This window comes from Pipistrellus kuhlii, unplaced genomic scaffold (assembly GCF_014108245.1).
Source record: "Pipistrellus kuhlii isolate mPipKuh1 unplaced genomic scaffold, mPipKuh1.p scaffold_m20_p_12, whole genome shotgun sequence".
In the NCBI taxonomy this organism is placed as follows: Eukaryota; Metazoa; Chordata; class Mammalia; order Chiroptera; family Vespertilionidae; genus Pipistrellus; species Pipistrellus kuhlii.
The window spans coordinates 26436350-26447783 of record NW_023425427.1 but is presented as its reverse complement, the minus strand read 5'-3'; positions in this window follow the sequence as shown (position 1 = coordinate 26447783).

Sequence of the window (11434 nt, the reverse complement as noted above, 5' to 3'; positions counted from 1 at the left end):
CATAAATGCTAAGATAGTGATTAGATCAGAGATGTTTGGGTGAGGGTATAGAATATTTTTACTTATTTTACTGTTTTTTACAATAAACTTACACTGATCCAATAAGAAAATGACCTTTTATGTGTAACTATGTTTATCTCTATCTTTGATGTAATTAAAACTCTAGCTGAACAATGTTTTATAAATGTAAGAGATTCATGCACTTTTACAAATTGGATTTTTATTCCAATGCTACTGCTATTCCATTTTATTTTTAATCTGGGATGAAGATTCCAATAAAGCTCTCTATTGAAATGCTGTGATAGCACTCCTAGTCTTATCTTTATCTTGACCCATTTCTAAATGAATTTAACAGAAAATAATGATATACTTTCCTATACATTGCCTTTCTTCGAGCTCCTGAAGGCCTTTCCTTTACTGATACTTATCTGACATGGTGAAAACAATGGTCATATAGTCCACATTTGCAGGAGGACAAACTACTGTAAGATGATTAGAGGTTGCGTATATTCTATGTTAAATACTCTGCCACAGTGCAGTGTTACATTCCTTCCATTTTGTATGAATTCATCCTTCATGCATACTGCATCCTCAAAACTGTATTTTCTTTAAATAATGCAACGAAGAAATTAAATAATTAAAGCTGCAGACAAGAAGTCTTAAATGCTTTGCTTAGCCAGGTGTAGCTCAGTGGTTGAGCTTCAAACCAGGAACCAAGAGGTCACCAGTTTGATTCCAGTCAGGGAATATGCCCAGATTGCAGGCTCGATCCCCAGTGCAGGGTTTGTGCAGGAGGCAGCCAATCAATGATTCTTATCATTGATGTTTCTATCTCTCTCTCCCTCTCCCTTCCTCTCTGAAATCAATAAAAATATTTTTAAAAAGAATTATTAAGGACTTTAAGCAGAAAAGAAGGGAAGAGTGAAAGGGAAGAAATTAACATTTTTAGAGAAAATACTTGAGATCTTTAATGTATCTGCTATTTAAAGAGAAACAACTTGAATGAGAACCAAAGGGACAGAGGGAATGGCCATTCTTTTTTTAGAGAGGAAATTGGTGATTTTTGTTGATTGTCTCATTTAAGTAAGGTCTCTAATATTATTGATTAAATTGAAGAGTTTTAAGTAAATTTTAAATTACTCTGTAGACCTATCAAGCACCAGTCAGGATGTTTGAACTCATTGGAAACGTGGTCCTGTTCTCTGGTTTCTATGGAAGCAAAAGCTACCTGTGGGGACCCTATTGGCAGACTGGCACTCTTTATGGGGAAGGTTAATGGCTTACCATTTTGCCACCCAAGCCTGGTTTTCTCCACATGTTGGAGACTAGCAGATTATTTTGAATGAACTTTAAATGGTTCAGAGAACAGAGCATTTTCCTCTAATCCCATCAAGAGCCCAGAGCCTCATATTTTGCACAGAAATTGACTTTTAAGCTTAAGAGAAGACACAAAGTCATAAAGATGCATATTGGTTGAAGAAGAATTAATTGGTATTTTCCACAAGAGGAATTGAAGAGCTTTGGTAAAAGGTATTGTGGATGAAAAGGGGACCACATACTACACCTGACAAGCTCAGCGGAGACTTGTATGGTGGGCCTTATAAACTCAAAGACTAAAAGTGCATGATTCTCTTACATTTATAAAACAATCTTCAAAATTTTCTAAGTAAAAGTGAGTCATGGTGGGCAGTCACATTCTAGGCTTGTAGCCTCCTTGACAAAGTTCAATCTGCACCTCAGGTGATCCTGTCTGTTATCTTTTTGCATCTAAGATAGCATACTGTTGAAATGCAGAGTAATTTTCTTTATTCAGACGCCCAGGGGGCAAACCCACTGCAAAGGAGCAGGAAACCACAGAACCCTTTACCTTGTTCCCTGAATACTATCTCTATGTACATCAATGATGATTATTAACTGTCCTGTTCCTCTGAACTCTTTATCCAAACCCAGAGATTTCCAGTTTTGCTTTCTCCAGCCCTCTTATCTATTACCAATGAATTTCAGGTAACTGCCCTTACATCTCTTCCTTTTATTTGAATGAATAAATAAAATAATCTGCTAGACTTCCATTCTCAAGAGCATTTCTCAATCTATTGAGATTTTGTTTTCCGGCAAGTGTCATCAGTCTGGCTCAAATAATCTCAAAAATTCTCCACAGGTTTGGATGTTTCTTAAGTAGACAGTATTTTTAAAAGTTCTCCACAGAGACTGGATGTTTCCTAGGTAGACAGTATTTTTTAAAATTCCTAAAATCTTAAGATTCCTAATAAATGGCACTGAGAAGTGTACCAAATATTAGAATCAGATGGTATTTTCATTCGACTCAAACCCAACCCCCATACCTCTTAAAATTTACCTCCCGCATCCGTATAACTTGCTTAGACTACTCCAGCAGCATCTTCACCCCCTCATTTCACTCTGTGCGTCAGCACTTAGTATCAACAATTAGACAAATTAAATAATAATAATAATAGTGGTTCAAGAGATTTACCAGATGTTTGAAAGCTTTGTAAACGTGGGCCTTCTATACTAGTCAATGTCATAGCACCTCACCCAGTGTTCATAAAACAACATTTTAAAGACCTAATTGGCTTTATTCAGAGGTTCATGAATTGGGAAGCATCAAATCTTGCAGATAGAAAGGAGCTGAGAGGAACTATACAGAACGAAAGACTTTTATTGGCAGAAGGGAACAGGAAGAAGGAGGTTATACCAGACAAAATAGCAGATTGGCATGCAAGTTTGCTTTCCCATATAGGGGATGGCAGGGAGCTATGGGCAGATTACCTAACTAATGTTGATCAGGCAATGCCTGATTGACTGGTTTATAATTCCATCTCTGAGAGAACCAAAGTTATAATGAAGTCTCAGTTTGATGATGTGAGATTTAGCACAAGTGAAAACATTTAAGGCCTGTTTTCTTGTCTTTACCATCAGTATTGACTGACTGGCTGATGGAAGGATGGATGGATGCAGCAATACAGGTAGTTAGGGTGGTAGATTTGGGGAATGTTGTCAGAGTTAAGGTAAGAGCTGATTCATTTATAATATTTATTGGCCCACTTCACTTGTTTAAATTATGTGCCTGGTTTCTCTAGAGTTTAAGGCTGCAAATTATTTTCTAATTTTTGGAGCATGAGAGACCCAAAGGATGTTAATTTATCCTAAAGAAAAAAATCTAAAATACGCAGTCTTTGTTCATGAAGTATAGTCTCTATGGTATTATTTACAACAATAAAAAATTGGAAACAATTTAAATGTCTTACAATAGAGTTTAGTAAATTATGCTACATCAACCCAATGGAGTATGGTCATTAAAATGATAATTACAAAGCCCATGGAGACATATTTATAGTATATATCCTGTGAAAAATGCAGAATATAAAAGTGTGTATGTATTGGGTTTATAACTTAATAAAGATATGGTTGTTTTCAGGCCATACTAGGAAAAGAGTATGTAAATATAAGAATAGCTATGTTGCAGCAATGGAAATATTACTCCATCTTGCCTTTTTTCAAGCTGTCCTACATATTTTTCTTTATTATTATTTATGAAGATCAGGGGGATAAAAGACAGTATGTGACGGATAAATAAATTGGTGGGAAACTTGAGAAAGGGAGATATGGGAAGAAAAATGGGGACAATGTAAGGTGAAGAAATTAAATTTGCCATAAAGGGATGAAGAAGATTCAGTTAATGCCACCTCACCCATGATGAATGTTTCTTGTGGCATCTGTCATCTATTCATTCATTTTTGCACTTACTTTGTTCTGTAATTCTCAGAGTTCAACTGATAATTTTGTGTGTCTGGTGTGTGTGGTAGAACACAATTTGTAAAATAGCTTTATTGAGGTATGTATAATAATAAAAGTATAATACGCTAATTAGACTGAACAGTCAAATGACCTTCTGGACATCCTTCCGGACAACCTTCCAGACGCAGCTGAGGCTGCACAGGCTGAGTCTGTTGCACAAATTTCATAGTAATTGATATAAGGGGAAGGTTCAATTTAAAAAAAAAATGCACCTTTGACCATCAAGTAAAAACCACCCTGATAATTGAACCCAGTTATAAAATAACCATGTTACTGGGAACCTTGGGACAATCCTTTATAAGCATGTTCATCATAATGATTCCAACAAGACCTCACAATAGGTTCTCATAAAACTAGTGGAATTTCATCATAATGAGTACATTGCAATTAATCACGTCTGTAGTTTCTAGGACATGGATAAATTAGCAAGTGAAAAGGAAACCTGAATTCAGTCAGGAAGAGAGAAAAGCATTTGAGACACAATGAATCATCTGTCTGCTTTCTTCCTAGACACCTGGGGATGGAGCTGAGAAATGACTGGACTTCAAGGCAAAAGGAGATGAGGGAGGAGGTGAGAGGTAAGTGCTACTTGAAGACTCAGGAAGCCCTTAGCTGTGAATTTTCCAGTCTCTCTTCCTCAACTAACCACACAATTTTCCACAATGAATGACTAGTAAATGTGCAAAGGACCAGGGCAGAAGTATAATATATATTATTATAGGGAGCTTACCTTTGTAGCCACTCTGTTCTAACTCTGAGATGGTGGAATTAGCACAAAAACAGCCCAAGTGCAGTCACTCACTGAGCTGTGTGCAGTTGGAGAAATCAGGTCAGCACCTCCAGTCCATAACTGTAAAGTGATTGCAAAGTTGGTAACGGTGTGAAAAGAAGACAATGTCTCCACGTATCTGGCAGGTTACCGTGAGGAGTAAATAAGACAATAACCTGAAAGTACTTTGAAGTATCTGTATAAGTCCCATATCAGTGCTCTGTCAACAATAGTCACCAAGATCACCCTGAGTCATTATTTATTCAATCAGTATGATGGGGGTTTACTTTCCCCTTGACTATGTAGATTCACCAATGTCCTCTTTGCTCCTGCCCCAGATATTTTTAGGGAATTTTACCTTGAATTTACAGGAAGAAAAAGGCCGGCTCCTGCCTAGATGTCATTCCATAGAGTTTGTCATTAAACATACAGGGAGCATGACTAACACAGAAAATTGCAACATTCTAGGCCCAGTGAAGTAAAGGGGCTCCTGGATAATAGAATATTGATTAGATAATTTGCTTCAGAGTCATTAGTTTCCACACATAACTGGACCACTTCTGTAACCTCACATCTTCCAAACCATGAGAGAGCTCCTGAACCCTGTCACACACATGCAGTTGGGTAGAAAACACGTTTTCCAGACTGTGAAGGACATTAAATGCAAAATCAGTTCCCCGGGGGCTCAATTCTTTTATCTGGTAAATGCTGTGGCTTTGAATATTTCACTCATCTATAGGGGGTCAGCTTTTTACCCATAAGTTTTAACTTTTGCTTTCCACCCATCATCTAGCATCCAGCTCCCTCGAGCCTAGCATTCTTAACTTCCACCATCCTTAACTTTTTTTTTCTAATAATGCTTAGCCAACTTATATAGAATGTCACTAAGTTTTATATTGCTGACATTTTATGCAAGATTCTTTTCATTTTTTCATTTTTCTGCCAAAATGTCAACATACAAATATTCCATGAATTTGCCTACTTGTCTCTGTATGGATACACACACACACACACACACACACACACACACACACTAATATATGACAAAGACTGGAATGAGAAATGATTAATGACACTGAATATATGGCCAGTTCTTTCTGCACGGGATTCAATCTATGCTTACCTTTCATAGTTCAATGTGTCACCAGATCTCAAAAACAATGCTCTAATTATAATAAAAGCTTAATATGCTAATTAGACCAGGAGTCCTTCCTTCCGGACAAAACCACAGAGGGTGGGGGCTGAGGAAGAGGTGGCAGAGACCCCCAGCTACAGTGGTGGTGGCAGAGGTACCCAGCCATGATGGCAGAAGTGGTGAGCAGGGGCTGGGGCCAAGTCCCTTGCACAAATTTTGTGCATTGGGCCTCTAGTTTTTTAAATAAATAAATAGCAGTAAGAGGGAAAGATGTTTTCCTCATCCATCTCTAGGACAATGATGCACAATATTTTTCTAAAATTTGATCTCATTTTCACTCAGAGAAGGCAATGTTTAGCATTTATAAGGCAAATGGATACTACAGTTTTGTTTAGTATGTCAATGAAACAGGTTTTCACTGTTCATATTTGCAGAAAATTGAAGAGAGAAGCTGCCTCAGGGGTCTCCAGTGATTTAGTAGGATCTTAGTTCCCGATATTCTTGGTATTCTGAGGGCACTCAGAGGATTTAAAAGGGTAGCACTTTTCAGAGTCTGTTTTTCTTTTTTGTGGTGACTGGTTTTGAGCTGTCACAGGGAACTTTTAGACACAGAGCCAGGGAAATCTTACACTTTTTTTAAATTAAAAAGCCCGAAAAGCTTCCTGTTGAATTGTATTCCACTGCCTTTAGGAAAATACAATTTTTGTAAGTAAGGAGTAACCTTTTGGAAAATAGAACATTGCTGCCATTCTATGCACACTAGAGGCCCAATGCACAAAATTTGTGCAAGAGTAGGCCTTCCTTCCCCCAGCTGCTGGTACCAGCTTCCCTCCTGCATCCAGGACCCAGGCTTCCCTTGCAGCCCTGGCTTTTTCCAGAAGGTTGTCTGGAAGGACATCCAATCTAGTTAGCATATTATGCTTTTATTATCTATATACATAAACAGGAAATATGCTAATTTGCTGGGCATCACGACCACTCAGGAGGAGCTATGCGCACAGATGGGGTGGAAGGGACTGCATGCTGCCCCCAACCCCAGCAGCTCTGGGGAGGATGGGGCTAGGGGCAGGCCAGAGTGGAGACACAGCACACAGGAGCGCCTGCTCCCACCTCAGTGGACCCAACACGGAGGCCTGTGCTATGTGGGTCAGGCATGGGTCCTGGCCTCCTCTGGGGTGCCTCCTCAAATGGCGGGAGGCAGGGCACCTCCTTGCGAGATTTCAATAGTGCACTGGGCCTCTAGTTATAGATAATAGGAAAGTACAGAAGAGGCTGTTGGCATAAGTTTAAACTGAACTCCTCCTCTTTCAGGAAGTTTCGCACAGGAGTATATCACTAATAAACACCTTTACATGCATCTGAAGGTTAAGGACAACAAAAGATGTCCTTTTTGTCATATATTACTAAAATCTGAAGTGGGAGTAGGGAAGGTTGGGAGGGAGGTGATGAAATAATTAGCTACACAATGGTCGTGTAATAAGTACATCCCAAAAACACCATGTAAAGGATGAAGTTATATCATCCACTGTGAATGATGAATGGTCTAGTTACAATTTCTGGAAATGGCAGAATGTAATAAGCCTAAAGCATATACTGACATAAGGTATTTGAAAAATAATTTTGTCATCATTTATCTTGCTTCAGATAAACAAGTCAAAGTCATACTGAATGCGGTATGAATTACAATGTTATCATTTGGCATCAATGAGTTAGAGCTATTGCTTGGACTCAAAAAATGTTTTCATTCCCAGGGCTTGGTCTTAAATTAACTTGGTCTTCCTAAGCAAGATCAAGTTATTGAGTCAGCAGTTATTCAACCTCTGATTCTTCGAGTGATTTAAGAATTAAGGAGCCAATAAAATGTTTTGGAGAAAAGGGTCCAGAGACACTACAAAAAGAGCAAGTCTTGACTCTTGGGGGTAGGCTGCTGACATTGATATAGGACATATTCTTTTGGTGGGTGAAACTCCAACACTCAAGACTAATGCTTTTATTTTCCTCACCCTTTCCTCACCTGCTTTCCCTTGAATTAGAGTCTGAGGTGAGGAGGGAGAACATCCCATCATCTATTATCTCCATCCTGAAGGGGATAGTACTCTGGGACCAAGGGTAGAAGCTAAAATGTAGTAGACATTTGGTGTCACTTCATATATATCTGAAGGAAGTCACCTGCAACCTTTACACTTTGCTTCCACCTGGAAAGCTTTATGGAAACCATCTTGTCATTATAAGAATTCATTGTTTACATAAGCGGGTCAACGGTGCTAATCTAAGGCAACTTCCAACAGGTCCAAGACAAAGATGAAGCTTCCTGAACCCTGCCGGGTTTTAGTCACCTGTAGGTGTCCCATTATAGAAATACTGTGCAAAAAGGGTAAAATCAAGCCCTGGATTAACTCTTGTCCTAGGCTCATATGTGTCATGCATCATATTTTTCAGAGTTACGCATCTAAGAAATCTGAAGTGTTAAGTTTCCATGCTCCCGATTGAATTTGTTTTGTTAATCCAGATTAGATTAATGTTAATCCAAGTTCATAGAGTACTATCGTGTTTTTCCGAAAATAAGACATCCTCCGAAAAAAGATCTACTTACAGGTTTTCTTCTGAGTGAAATATAAGGCATTCCCCGAAAATAAGGCCCCCCTAGGCTCTGTCTCAGAATGCTATTGCTAAACATGAGAGATTTGGTCCACTGATTCTGAAAGAAATGGAGTCACAAGAAATTCACCAGGAAATTCAGGAATTGGATTATTATGATGATGTTCCAGAGGATGATGACATGATTGTCATTGAATAAATGAGTAAATTCTTGATTCTGTAGGATTCAGTTTGTCTGGTTTGTGTTGACAACTATCGTACTACCGTACCGTATACAGGTAATACATCTCCTTTATTTTCACTTAACAATAAATGTGTACCATATTCTTCTTCATGGAAAAATAAGACATCCCCTGAAAATAATACCTAGCACATCTTTGGGAGCAAAAACTAATATAAGACGCTGTCTTATTTTCGGGGAAACAGGGTATCATCTGTGGTCAGTTCAGCCCTTCCTTTGTTTTCATTCTGTTATGCACCCATTTGTTAACTTATTTTTCCATAATAGAAGTACAGTCTGGCAAATTCGTTTTCCATTGGCCTCAGTGTTCTTCCCTTGCTCTGTGAAAGATGAAAATCTGAAATGTCTTTAGATTAGTGCCTGGCATGTAATTATTATTATCACCATTAAATCTGATAAATTTTCACTGCCAATTCTGAACTTGATACACTAGAAAACCAATTTGACTCCCCATAAAGTTGGTGACTCTTCTATTAGGCAGTAGCATTTCTAGGGAACTTTAACCCCATTGGTCAGCTCCACACTCCATTAACAATGCATCATTGGTTCACAGAATCTCAGGTTAGAAGAGATCTTAAAGGTCCATTTCCAGCAAAAGATGTGGCAGAGAAAGAAAGGAGGCAAACTCTTCCCAGAATAACTCCCATTTACAGAGTTTCAAGATGAGTCCTAAGGAGTTCTTCACTTCTACCAAACTGCCCGGATTGCTATTCATTACATTCCACTGAGAGTTTCTTTTAGCGCTATGAGGGACCTTGGCAGAGAGGCCAGACACGAGTGGGGCCTCCTTCTCAAGTAATATGTTGCTAAGTATAAGGCAGAGGAGAACTTAAAACTGCCTGGTTTCCTGCCATGTGGCAAGTTATAGAGGGAGAGTCCAGGGTCAAAGCCCACAGTGCTACTTTTTGCACACAGAAAGGGAACATTTGTGCAAGATTTGGATCAGCTCCTATTCCAATGTCAGTGATGATTTTGCCCTTACCATAACTACTCTGTCAGTTCCTTGTCTCTAAGGCTACTGAGACCTTGATAACAGGATGGATGTCATAAAAGATACTTTTTTTGCTGCAGCTTTTGACCCTTACCTGGTGACTTCATTGGGCCAATTAATTCTAATCATGGAAGTGAATGAGTTCATCAAGGTAGGAGGCAGGATGTGCCTAAAGCAGGCACAGAATGTGCCTGTGCAACAATGGGGGATGGCCTTCTTTGGTATTGTCTAGGTTTAAGAATCATACCCTTTGAGGATGCACATGTAATTGAAGTGGAAGAGTACTATAGAAGCCATCGACAATAAGATGAATAAATCTATTGATTTGGCAGATGAATGGGGTTCCAACTCTTTAAAAAAATTTTTTTTAAACAGAGCTAAGGTTTTCCCCTTCTAAATACATATGCATCCAAATGGAAGAATATCCCCTTTGAGTACGCTAAGTGCTGGCCCAGGGATTGGTTTACAAAGCAGAAAAGTGGTTTGCCCATTCATTTCCTACCTCACTTTCCAATTCTTTCTCATGTTCAGCGCAGTGAATGCTGTGTGTGTGTGCCAAGCAGGGCATGCTCACAGAAGGCAAGAGTATTAGTGGAAAGAAAAAAAAAAGAAGAAAGAAAGACACGATGGAGAAAAAATATCAGTGAGCAATTTCGCCACTCTTAGGAAACAACCGCCAGGCCTCAGGAGCCCTAATGCAGCCATTCCTCTTCATCTCGTTCAGAAGTTGAAGCCCAGAGGCGGCATGGCTTTCAGAGGGAAGCATTTTGTGCTGCCTCTGCAGTCCTAAACAATAATGTCCCGGAGTCCGGAGAAACCTCCGGGCCATCTTTCACATTTGATCACCAAGAACCTGCAGTGGTGGCGGGCTCCTCCTCCCATTTGTCAGCAAATGCCCACAGTTGTGAAGGAAAGAAAGAAGAGCTGATGTATATTGAGATCTGGATCCTGACTGAGCTCTTCATCCCATCCCACAAGCCTCTGGAGGAATAACCCAATGTCCCCATGGATAGATGCAGTCTGTCTGGGTGGCAATTAACTGTGACCTAATAGATGGTAAAATTTCTGGATTCCAGGTTAGGGCAGGAGGAAGAGATCTGTCCCAAGAGACTGGCCAGGAGTGAGACTGGGCCCAAACTCATAAGTTCAAGCATACATAGTGCTTATGCTTTCCTATCTGCAAACAACAACAATACACCACTTAATAATAATAATAATAATAAATATATATGTGTGTGTGTGTGTGTGTGTGTGTTTATTAATTTCAGAGAGAGAGAGAGAGAAGGGGAAGGGGGAGAGAGAGAGAGAGAGAGAGAGAGAGAAACATCAATGATGAGAGAGAGAAAATCATTGATTGGTTACCTCCTGCACACCCCCTACTGGGGATCGAGCCTGCAACCAGGGCATGGTCCCTGACCAGGAATCAACAGGAGGACCACTGGTGCATGGGAGGATACTCAACCAAGTGAGCCACATGTGTGGGGACACTTTTTTCAAATCCTCACTGGAAGATATGGGGGGGGGGGGGGGGGGGGGGAGAGAGAGAGAGAGAGAGAGAGAGAGAGAGAGAGAGAGAGAGAGATCAGTAAGTTGCCTCCCCTAGGTGCCCCAACGTGAAATGGAACCTACAAAACCTACAACCTTTTGGTTACACAGGGACGATGCTCCAACCAACTGAGCCACCTGAGCAGGGCAATAATAAATTACATTTATTTAGAGAATCTGAATTCTACTAATCTTTTGTGCTTCCTCTCCTTCCTTCTCCTCTTTCTCTAGTATCCAGCAAAATTTCTGATACCTTTTAGGTGCTCAAAAGAGATGTGTTGAATCAGTCAAATAAATGAGTAAAATATGTGCCCTTCTGCAAATGATATAGTTCTTCTC